Here is a 12,836-nt window from a genome sequence, read left to right on the forward strand (position 1 = left end):
TCAAAATCTTGGCTACGAAAATGAGGCCGATTTTTTGCAAATTTAATGATGTAACCATCATGATTTTTTGCGAAAATCCTGGAGAAATGGATGTCCTTTTTTCTGGTGCCAATCGGTCGGCAGGACTCTCGTGATCACGAAATGACATGCCACGCCCCGATCGGCTGCCGTATAGCTGAGATATAGCGTACAGAAAAAACAAATATTCGAATGATTTGCACATCCACATCTTCGGAAGCCTATATCTCAGATAAATGGCGCCAGATCGGTGCAGGACCTACTTTGCCTGGACCGTGGGGATCCAGCCTGTCGAACGGCATCAAAATCTCGGCTACGAAAATGAGGCCGATTTTTTGCAAATTTAATGATGTAACCATCATGATTTTTTGCGAAAATCGTGAAGAAATGGATGTCCTTTTTTCTGGTGCCAATCGGTCGGCAGGACTCTCGTGATCACGAAATGACATGCCACTCTCCGATCGGCTGCCGTATAGCAGAGATATAGCGTTCAGAAAAAACAAATATTTGAATGATTTGCACATCCACATCTTCGGAAGGCTATATCTCAGATAAATGGCGCCAGATCGGTGCAGGACCTACTTTGCCAGGACCGTGGGGATCCAGCCTGTCGAACGGCATCAAAATCTCGGCTACGAAAATGAGGCCGATTTTTTGCAAATTTAATGATGTAACCATCATGATTTTTTGCGAAAATCGTGAAGAAATGGATGTCCTTTTTTCTGGTGTCAATCGGTCGGCAGGACTCTCGTGATCACGAGGAGACATGCCACTCTCCGATCGGCTGCCGTATAGCTGAGATATAGTGTACAGAAAAAACAAATATTCGAATGATTTGCACATCCACATCTTCGGAAGGCTATATCTCAGATATATGGCGCCAGATCGGTGCAGGACCTACTTTGCCAGGACCGTGGGGATCCAGCCTGTCGAACGGCATCAAAATCTCGGCTACGAAAATGAGGCCGATTTTTTGCAAATTTAATGATGTAACCATCATGATTTTTTGCGAAAATCGTGAAGAAATGGATGTCCTTTTTTCTGGTGCCAATCGGACGGCAGGACTCTCCCGATCACGCAGAGCCATACCACGCTCCGATCGGCTGCCATATAGCAGAGATATAGCTTTCAGAAAAAACAAATATTCGAATGATTTGCACATCCACATCTTCGGAAGGCTATATCTCAGATAAATGGCGCCAGATCGGTGCAGGACCTACTTTGCCAGGACCGTGGGGATCCAGCCTGTCGAACGGCATCAAAATCTCGGCTACGAAAATTAGGCCGATTTTTTGCAAATTTAATGATGTAACCATCATGATTTTTTGCGAAAATCGTGAAGAAATGGATGTCCTATTTTCTGGTGTCAATCGGACGGCAGGACTCTCCCGATCACGCAGAGCCATGCCACGCTCCAATCGGCTGCCATATAGCAGAGATATAGCGTACAGAAAAAACAAATATTCGAATGATTTGCACATCCACATCTTCGGAAGGCTATATCTCAGATAAATGGCGCCAGATCGGTGCAGGACCTACTTTGCCAGGACCGTGGGGATCCAGCCTGTCGAACGGCATCAAAATCTCGGCTACGAAAATGAGGCCGATTTTTTGCAAATTTAATGATGTAACCATCATGATTTTTTGCGAAAATCGTGAAGAAATGGATGTCCTTTTTTCTGGTGCCAATCGGTCGGCAGGACTCTCGTGATCACGAGGAGATATGACACTCTCCGATCGGCTGCCGTATAGCTGAGATATAGTGTACAGAAAAAACAAATATTCGAATGATTTGCACATCCACATCTTCGGAAGGCTATATCTCAGATAAATGGCGCCAGATCGGTGCAGGACCTACTTTGCCAGGACCGTGGGGATCCAGCCTGTCGAACGGCATCAAAATCTCGGCTACGAAAATGAGGCCGATTTTTTGCAAATTTAATGATGTAACCATCATGATTTTTTGCGAAAATCGTGAAGAAATGGATGTCCTTTTTTCTGGTGCCAATCGGTCGGCAGGACTCTCGTGATCACGAAATGACATGCCACGCCCCGATCGGCTGCCGTATAGCTGAGATATAGCGTACAGAAAAAACAAATATTCGAATGATTTGCACATCCACATCTTCGGAAGCCTATATCTCAGATAAATGGCGCCAGATCGGTGCAGGACCTACTTTGCCTGGACCGTGGGGATCCAGCCTGTCGAACGGCATCAAAATCTCGGCTACGAAAATGAGGCCGATTTTTTGCAAATTTAATGATGTAACCATCATGATATTTTGCGAAAATCGTGAAGAAATGGATGTCCTTTTTTCTGGTGCCAATCGGTCGGCAGGACTCTCGTGATCACGAGGAGATATGACACTCTCCGATCGGCTGCCGTATAGCTGAGATATAGTGTACAGAAAAAACAAATATTCGAATGATTTGCACATCCACATCTTCGGAAGGCTATATCTCAGATAAATGGCGCCAGATCGGTGCAGGACCTACTTTGCCAGGACCGTGGGGATCCAGCCTGTCGAACGGCATCAAAATCTCGGCTACGAAAATGAGGCCGATTTTTTGCAAATTTAATGATGTAACCATCATGATTTTTTGCGAAAATCGTGAAGAAATGGATGTCCTTTTTTCTGGTGCCAATCCGACGGCAGGACTCTCCCGATCACGCAGAGCCATGCCACGCTCCGATCGGCTGCCATATAGCAGAGATATAGCTTTCAGAAAAAACAAATATTCGAATGATTTGCACATCCACATCTTCGGAAGGCTATATCTCAGATAAATGGCGCCAGATCGGTGCAGGACCTACTTTGCCAGGACCGTGGGGATCCAGCCTGTCGAACGGCATCAAAATCTCGGCTACGAAAATGAGGCCGATTTTTTGCAAATTTAATGATGTAACCATCATGATTTTTTGCGAAAATCGTGAAGAAATGGATGTCCTTTTTTCTGGTGCCAATCGGTCGGCAGGACTCTCGTGATCACGAAATGACATGCCACTCTCCGATCGGCTGCCGTATAGCAGAGATATAGCGTTCAGAAAAAACAAATATTTGAATGATTTGCACATCCACATCTTCGGAAGGCTATATCTCAGATAAATGGCGCCAGATCGGTGCAGGACCTACTTTGCCAGGACCGTGGGGATCCAGCCTGTCGAACGGCATCAAAATCTCGGCTACGAAATTGAGGCCGATTTTTTGCAAATTTAATGATGTAACCATCATGATTTTTTGCGAAAATCGTGAAGAAATGGATGTCCTTTTTTCTGGTGCCAATCGGTCGGCAGGACTCTCGTGATCACGAAATGACATGCCACTCTCCGATCGGCTGCCGTATAGCAGAGATATAGCGTTCAGAAAAAACAAATATTTGAATGATTTGCACATCCACATCTTCGGAAGGCTATATCTCAGATAAATGGCGCCAGATCGGTGCAGGACCTACTTTGCCAGGACCGTGGGGATCCAGCCTGTCGAACGGCATCAAAATCTCGGCTACGAAATTGAGGCCGATTTTTTGCAAATTTAATGATGTAACCATCATGATTTTTTGCGAAAATCGTGAAGAAATGGATGTCCTTTTTTCTGGTGCCAATCGAACGGCAGGACTCTCGTGATCACGAAATGACATGCCACGCCCCGATCGGCTGCCGTATAGCTGAGAGAGATATAGCTTTCAGAAAAAACAAATATTCGAATGATTTGCACATCCACATCTTCGGAAGGCTATATCTCAGATAAATGGCTCCAGATCGGTGCAGGACCTATTTTGCCAGGACCGTGGGGATCCAGCCTGTCGTACGGCATCAAAATCTCGGCTACGAAAATGAGGCCGATTTTTTGCATATTTAATGATGTAACCATCATGATTTTTTGCGAAAATCGTGAAGAAATGGATGTCCTTTTTTCTGGTGCCAATCGGACGGCAGGACTCTCCCGATCACGCAGAGCCATGCCACGCTCCGATCGGCTGCCGTATAGCAAAGATATAGCTTTCAGAAAAAACAAATATTCGAATGTTTTCGGCACATCTTCGGAAGCCTATATCTCAGATAAATGGCGCCAGATCGGTGCAGGACCTACTTTGCCAGGACCGTGGGGATCCAGCCTGTCGAACGGCATCAAAATCTCGGCTACGAAAATGAGGCCGATTTTTTGCAAATTTAATGATGTAACCATCATGATTTTTTGCGAAAATCGTGAAGAAATGGATGTCCTTTTTTCTGGTGTCAATCGGACGGCAGGACTCTCGTGATCACGAAATGACATGCCACGCTCCGATCGGCTGCCATATAGCTGAGAGAGATATAGCTTTCAGAAAAAACAAATATTCGAATGATTTGCACATCCACATCTTCGGAAGGCTATATCTCAGATAAATGGCGCCAGATCGGTGCAGGACCTACTTTGCCAGGACCGTGGGGATCCAGCCTGTCGTACGGCATCAAAATCTTGGCTACGAAAATGAGGCCGATTTTTTGCAAATTTAATGATGTAACCATCATGATTTTTTGCGAAAATCCTGGAGAAATGGATGTCCTTTTTTCTGGTGCCAATCGGTCGGCAGGACTCTCGTGATCACGAAATGACATGCCACGCCCCGATCGGCTGCCGTATAGCTGAGATATAGCGTACAGAAAAAACAAATATTCGAATGATTTGCACATCCACATCTTCGGAAGCCTATATCTCAGATAAATGGCGCCAGATCGGTGCAGGACCTACTTTGCCTGGACCGTGGGGATCCAGCCTGTCGAACGGCATCAAAATCTCGGCTACGAAAATGAGGCCGATTTTTTGCAAATTTAATGATGTAACCATCATGATTTTTTGCGAAAATCGTGAAGAAATGGATGTCCTTTTTTCTGGTGCCAATCGGTCGGCAGGACTCTCGTGATCACGAAATGACATGCCACTCTCCGATCGGCTGCCGTATAGCAGAGATATAGCGTTCAGAAAAAACAAATATTTGAATGATTTGCACATCCACATCTTCGGAAGGCTATATCTCAGATAAATGGCGCCAGATCGGTGCAGGACCTACTTTGCCAGGACCGTGGGGATCCAGCCTGTCGAACGGCATCAAAATCTCGGCTACGAAAATGAGGCCGATTTTTTGCAAATTTAATGATGTAACCATCATGATTTTTTGCGAAAATCGTGAAGAAATGGATGTCCTTTTTTCTGGTGTCAATCGGTCGGCAGGACTCTCGTGATCACGAGGAGACATGCCACTCTCCGATCGGCTGCCGTATAGCTGAGATATAGTGTACAGAAAAAACAAATATTCGAATGATTTGCACATCCACATCTTCGGAAGGCTATATCTCAGATATATGGCGCCAGATCGGTGCAGGACCTACTTTGCCAGGACCGTGGGGATCCAGCCTGTCGAACGGCATCAAAATCTCGGCTACGAAAATGAGGCCGATTTTTTGCAAATTTAATGATGTAACCATCATGATTTTTTGCGAAAATCGTGAAGAAATGGATGTCCTTTTTTCTGGTGCCAATCGGACGGCAGGACTCTCCCGATCACGCAGAGCCATACCACGCTCCGATCGGCTGCCATATAGCAGAGATATAGCTTTCAGAAAAAACAAATATTCGAATGATTTGCACATCCACATCTTCGGAAGGCTATATCTCAGATAAATGGCGCCAGATCGGTGCAGGACCTACTTTGCCAGGACCGTGGGGATCCAGCCTGTCGAACGGCATCAAAATCTCGGCTACGAAAATTAGGCCGATTTTTTGCAAATTTAATGATGTAACCATCATGATTTTTTGCGAAAATCGTGAAGAAATGGATGTCCTATTTTCTGGTGTCAATCGGACGGCAGGACTCTCCCGATCACGCAGAGCCATGCCACGCTCCAATCGGCTGCCATATAGCAGAGATATAGCGTACAGAAAAAACAAATATTCGAATGATTTGCACATCCACATCTTCGGAAGGCTATATCTCAGATAAATGGCGCCAGATCGGTGCAGGACCTACTTTGCCAGGACCGTGGGGATCCAGCCTGTCGAACGGCATCAAAATCTCGGCTACGAAAATGAGGCCGATTTTTTGCAAATTTAATGATGTAACCATCATGATTTTTTGCGAAAATCCTGGAGAAATGGATGTCCTTTTTTCTGGTGCCAATCGGTCGGCAGGACTCTCGTGATCACGAAATGACATGCCACGCCCCGATCGGCTGCCATATAGCAGAGATATAGCTTTCAGAAAAAACAAATATTCGAATGATTTGCACATCCACATCTTCGGAAGGCTATATCTCAGATAAATGGCGCCAGATCGGTGCAGGACCTACTTTGCCTGGACCGTGGGGATCCAGCCTGTCGAACGGCATCAAAATCTCGGCTACGAAAATGAGGCCGATTTTTTGCAAATTTAATGATGTAACCATCATGATTTTTTGCGAAAATCCTGGAGAAATGGATGTCCTTTTTTCTGGTGCCAATCGGTCGGCAGGACTCTCGTGATCACGAAATGACATGCCACGCCCCGATCGGCTGCCATATAGCAGAGATATAGCTTTCAGAAAAAACAAATATTCGAATGATTTGCACATCCACATCTTCGGAAGGCTATATCTCAGATAAATGGCGCCAGATCGGTGCAGGACCTACTTTGCCTGGACCGTGGGGATCCAGCCTGTCGAACGGCATCAAAATCTCGGCTACGAAAATGAGGCCGATTTTTTGCAAATTTAATGATGTAACCATCATGATATTTTGCGAAAATCGTGAAGAAATGGATGTCCTTTTTTCTGGTGCCAATCGGTCGGCAGGACTCTCGTGATCACGAGGAGATATGACACTCTCCGATCGGCTGCCGTATAGCTGAGATATAGTGTACAGAAAAAACAAATATTCGAATGATTTGCACATCCACATCTTCGGAAGGCTATATCTCAGATAAATGGCGCCAGATCGGTGCAGGACCTACTTTGCCAGGACCGTGGGGATCCAGCCTGTCGAACGGCATCAAAATCTCGGCTACGAAAATGAGGCCGATTTTTTGCAAATTTAATGATGTAACCATCATGATTTTTTGCGAAAATCGTGAAGAAATGGATGTCCTTTTTTCTGGTGCCAATCCGACGGCAGGACTCTCCCGATCACGCAGAGCCATGCCACGCTCCGATCGGCTGCCATATAGCAGAGATATAGCTTTCAGAAAAAACAAATATTCGAATGATTTGCACATCCACATCTTCGGAAGGCTATATCTCAGATAAATGGCGCCAGATCGGTGCAGGACCTACTTTGCCAGGACCGTGGGGATCCAGCCTGTCGAACGGCATCAAAATCTCGGCTACGAAAATGAGGCCGATTTTTTGCAAATTTAATGATGTAACCATCATGATTTTTTGCGAAAATCGTGAAGAAATGGATGTCCTTTTTTCTGGTGCCAATCGGTCGGCAGGACTCTCGTGATCACGAAATGACATGCCACTCTCCGATCGGCTGCCGTATAGCAGAGATATAGCGTTCAGAAAAAACAAATATTTGAATGATTTGCACATCCACATCTTCGGAAGGCTATATCTCAGATAAATGGCGCCAGATCGGTGCAGGACCTACTTTGCCAGGACCGTGGGGATCCAGCCTGTCGAACGGCATCAAAATCTCGGCTACGAAATTGAGGCCGATTTTTTGCAAATTTAATGATGTAACCATCATGATTTTTTGCGAAAATCGTGAAGAAATGGATGTCCTTTTTTCTGGTGCCAATCGGTCGGCAGGACTCTCGTGATCACGAAATGACATGCCACTCTCCGATCGGCTGCCGTATAGCAGAGATATAGCGTTCAGAAAAAACAAATATTTGAATGATTTGCACATCCACATCTTCGGAAGGCTATATCTCAGATAAATGGCGCCAGATCGGTGCAGGACCTACTTTGCCAGGACCGTGGGGATCCAGCCTGTCGAACGGCATCAAAATCTCGGCTACGAAATTGAGGCCGATTTTTTGCAAATTTAATGATGTAACCATCATGATTTTTTGCGAAAATCGTGAAGAAATGGATGTCCTTTTTTCTGGTGCCAATCGGACGGCAGGACTCTCCCGATCACGCAGAGCCATACCACGCTCCGATCGGCTGCCATATAGCAGAGATATAGCTTTCAGAAAAAACAAATATTCGAATGATTTGCACATCCACATCTTCGGAAGGCTATATCTCAGATAAATGGCGCCAGATCGGTGCAGGACCTACTTTGCCAGGACCGTGGGGATCCAGCCTGTCGAACGGCATCAAAATCTCGGCTACGAAATTGAGGCCGATTTTTTGCAAATTTAATGATGTAACCATCATGATTTTTTGCGAAAATCGTGAAGAAATGGATGTCCTTTTTTCTGGTGCCAATCGGTCGGCAGGACTCTCGTGATCACGAAATGACATGCCACTCTCCGATCGGCTGCCGTATAGCAGAGATATAGCGTTCAGAAAAAACAAATATTTGAATGATTTGCACATCCACATCTTCGGAAGGCTATATCTCAGATAAATGGCGCCAGATCGGTGCAGGACCTACTTTGCCAGGACCGTGGGGATCCAGCCTGTCGAACGGCATCAAAATCTCGGCTACGAAAATTAGGCCGATTTTTTGCAAATTTAATGATGTAACCATCATGATTTTTTGCGAAAATCGTGAAGAAATGGATGTCCTATTTTCTGGTGTCAATCGGACGGCAGGACTCTCCCGATCACGCAGAGCCATGCCACGCTCCGATCGGCTGCCATATAGCAGAGATATAGCGTACAGAAAAAACAAATATTCGAATGATTTGCACATCCACATCTTCGGAAGGCTATATCTCAGATAAATGGTGCCAGATCGGTGCAGGACCTACTTTGCCTGGACCGTGGGGATCCGCCTGTCGAACGGCATCAAAATCTCGACTACGAAAATGAGGCCGATTTTTTGCAAATTTAATGATGTAACCATCATGATTTTTTGCGAAAATCGTGAAGAAATGGATGTCCTTTTTTCTGGTGCCAATCCGACGGCACGACTCTCCCGATCACGCAGAGCCATGCCACGCTCCGATCGGCTGCCATATAGCAGAGATATAGCTTTCAGAAAAAGCAAATATTCGAATGATTTGCACATCCACATCTTCGGAAGGCTATATCTCAGATAAATGGCGCCAGATCGGTGCAGGACCTACTTTGCCAGGACCGTGGGGATCCAGCCTGTCGAACGGCATCAAAATCTCGGCTACGAAATTGAGGCCGATTTTTTGCAAATTTAATGATGTAACCATCATGATTTTTTGCGAAAATCGTGAAGAAATGGATGTCCTTTTTTCTGGTGCCAATCGGTCGGCAGGACTCTCGTGATCACGAAATGACATGCCACTCTCCGATCGGCTGCCGTATAGCAGAGATATAGCGTTCAGAAAAAACAAATATTTGAATGATTTGCACATCCACATCTTCGGAAGGCTATATCTCAGATAAATGGCGCCAGATCGGTGCAGGACCTACTTTGCCAGGACCGTGGGGATCCAGCCTGTCGAACGGCATCAAAATCTCGGCTACGAAAATGAGGCCGATTTTTTGCAAATTTAATGATGTAACCATCATGATTTTTTGCGAAAATCGTGAAGAAATGGATGTCCTTTTTTCTGGTGCCAATCGGACGGCAGGACTCTCCCGATCACGCAGAGCCATGCCACGCTCCGATCGGCTGCCGTATAGCAGAGATATAGCGTACAAAAAAAACAAATATTCGAATGATTTGCACATCCACATCTTCGGAAGGCTATATCTCAGATATATGGCGCCAGATCGGTGCAGGACCTACTTTGCCAGGACCGTGGGGATCCAGCCTGTCGAACGGCATTAAAATCTCGGCTACGAAAATGAGGCCGATTTTTTGCAAATTTAATGATGTAACCATCATGATTTTTTGCGAAAATCGTGAAGAAATGGATGTCCTTTTTTCTGGTGCCAATCGGTCGGCAGGACTCTCGTGATCACGAAATGACATGCCACGCCCCGATCGGCTGCCGTATAGCTGAGATATAGCGTACAGAAAAAACAAATATTCGAATGATTTGCACATCCACATCTTCGGAAGGCTATATCTCAGATAAATGGCGCCAGATCGGTGCAGGACCTACTTTGCCAGGACCGTGGGGATCCAGCCTGTCGAACGGCATTAAAATCTCGGCTACGAAAATGAGGCCGATTTTTTGCAAATTTAATGATGTAACCATCATGATTTTTTGCGAAAATCGTGAAGAAATGGATGTCCTTTTTTCTGGTGCCAATCGGTCGGCAGGACTCTCGTGATCACGAGGAGATATGACACTCTCCGATCGGCTGCCGTATAGCTGAGATATAGTGTACAGAAAAAACAAATATTCGAATGATTTGCACATCCACATCTTCGGAAGGCTATATCTCAGATAAATGGCGCCAGATCGGTGCAGGACCTACTTTGCCAGGACCGTGGGGATCCAGCCTGTCGAACGGCATCAAAATCTCGGCTACGAAAATGAGGCCGATTTTTTGCAAATTTAATGATGTAACCATCATGATTTTTTGCGAAAATCCTGGAGAAATGGATGTCCTTTTTTCTGGTGCCAATCGGTCGGCAGGACTCTCGTGATCACGAAATGACATGCCACGCCCCGATCGGCTGCCGTATAGCTGAGATATAGCGTACAGAAAAAACAAATATTCGAATGATTTGCACATCCACATCTTCGGAAGCCTATATCTCAGATAAATGGCGCCAGATCGGTGCAGGACCTACTTTGCCAGGACCGTGGGGATCCAGCCTGTCGAACGGCATCAAAATCTCGGCTACGAAAATGAGGCCGATTTTTTGCAAATTTAATGATGTAACCATCATGATTTTTTGCGAAAATCGTGAAGAAATGGATGTCCTTTTTTCTGGTGCCAATCGGTCGGCAGGACTCTCGTGATCACGAAATGACATGCCACGCCCCGATCGGCTGCCGTATAGCAGAGATATAGCGTTCAGAAAAAACAAATATTTGAATGATTTGCACATCCACATCTTCGGAAGCCTATATCTCAGATAAATGGCGCCAGATCGGTGCAGGACCTACTTTGCCAGGACCGTGGGGATCCAGCCTGTCGAACGGCATCAAAATCTCGGCTACGAAAATGAGGCCGATTTTTTGCAAATTTAATGATGTAACCATCATGATTTTTTGCGAAAATCGTGAAGAAATGGATGTCCTTTTTTCTGGTGCCAATCGGTCGGCAGGACTCTCGTGATCACGAAATGACATGCCACTCTCCGATCGGCTGCCGTATAGCAGAGATATAGCGTACAGAAAAAACAAATATTCGAATGATTTGCACATCCACATCTTCGGAAGCCTATATCTCAGATAAATGGCGCCAGATCGGTGCAGGACCTACTTTGCCTGGACCGTGGGGATCCAGCCTGTCGAACGGCATCAAAATCTCGGCTACGAAAATGAGGCCGATTTTTTGCAAATTTAATGATGTAACCATCATGATTTTTTGCGAAAATCGTGAAGAAATGGATGTCCTTTTTTCTGGTGCCAATCGGACGGCAGGACTCTCCCGTTCACGCAGAGCCATGCCACGCTCCGATCGGCTGCCGTATAGCTGAGATATAGCGTACAGAAAAAACAAATATTCGAATGATTTGCACATCCACATCTTCGGAAGCCTATATCTCAGATAAATGGCGCCAGATCGGTGCAGGACCTACTTTGCCTGGACCGTGGGGATCCAGCCTGTCGAACGGCATCAAAATCTCGGCTACGAAAATGAGGCCGATTTTTTGCAAATTTAATGATGTAACCATCATGATTTTTTGCGAAAATCGTGAAGAAATGGATGTCCTTTTTTCTGGTGCCAATCGGACGGCAGGACTCTCCCGTTCACGCAGAGCCATGCCACGCTCCGATCGGCTGCCGTATAGCAAAGATATAGCTTTCAGAAAAAACAAATATTCGAATGTTTTCGGCACATCTTCGGAAGCCTATATCTCAGATAAATGGCGCCAGATCGGTGCAGGACCTACTTTGCCAGGACCGTGGGGATCCAGCCTGTCGAACGGCATCAAAATCTCGGCTACGAAAATGAGGCCGATTTTTTGCAAATTTAATGATGTAACCATCATGATTTTTGGCGAAAATCCTGGAGAAATTGATGTCCTTTTTTCTGGTGCCAATCGGACGGCAGGACTCTCCCGATCACGCAGAGCCATGCCACGCTCCGATCGGCTGCCGTATAGCTGAGATATAGCGTACAGAAAAAACAAATATTCGAATGATTTGCACATCCACATCTTCGGAAGCCTATATCTCAGATAAATGGCGCCAGATCGGTGCAGGACCTACTTTGCCTGGACCGTGGGGATCCAGCCTGTCGAACGGCATCAAAATCTCGGCTACGAAAATGAGGCCGATTTTTTGCAAATTTAATGATGTAACCATCATGATATTTTGCGAAAATCGTGAAGAAATGGATGTCCTTTTTTCTGGTGCCAATCGGTCGGCAGGACTCTCGTGATCACGAGGAGATATGACACTCTCCGATCGGCTGCCGTATAGCTGAGATATAGCTTTCAGAAAAAACAAATATTCGAATGTTTTCGGCACATCTTCGGAAGCCTATATCTCAGATAAATGGCGCCAGATCGGTGCAGGACCTACTTTGCCAGGACCGTGGGGATCCAGCCTGTCGAACGGCATCAAAATCTCGGCTACGAAAATGAGGCCGATTTTTTGCAAATTTAATGATGTAACCATCATGATTTTTGGCGAAAATCCTG

This window comes from Drosophila pseudoobscura, chromosome X (genome assembly GCF_009870125.1).
Source record: "Drosophila pseudoobscura strain MV-25-SWS-2005 chromosome X, UCI_Dpse_MV25, whole genome shotgun sequence".
Taxonomy (NCBI): domain Eukaryota; kingdom Metazoa; phylum Arthropoda; class Insecta; order Diptera; family Drosophilidae; genus Drosophila; species Drosophila pseudoobscura.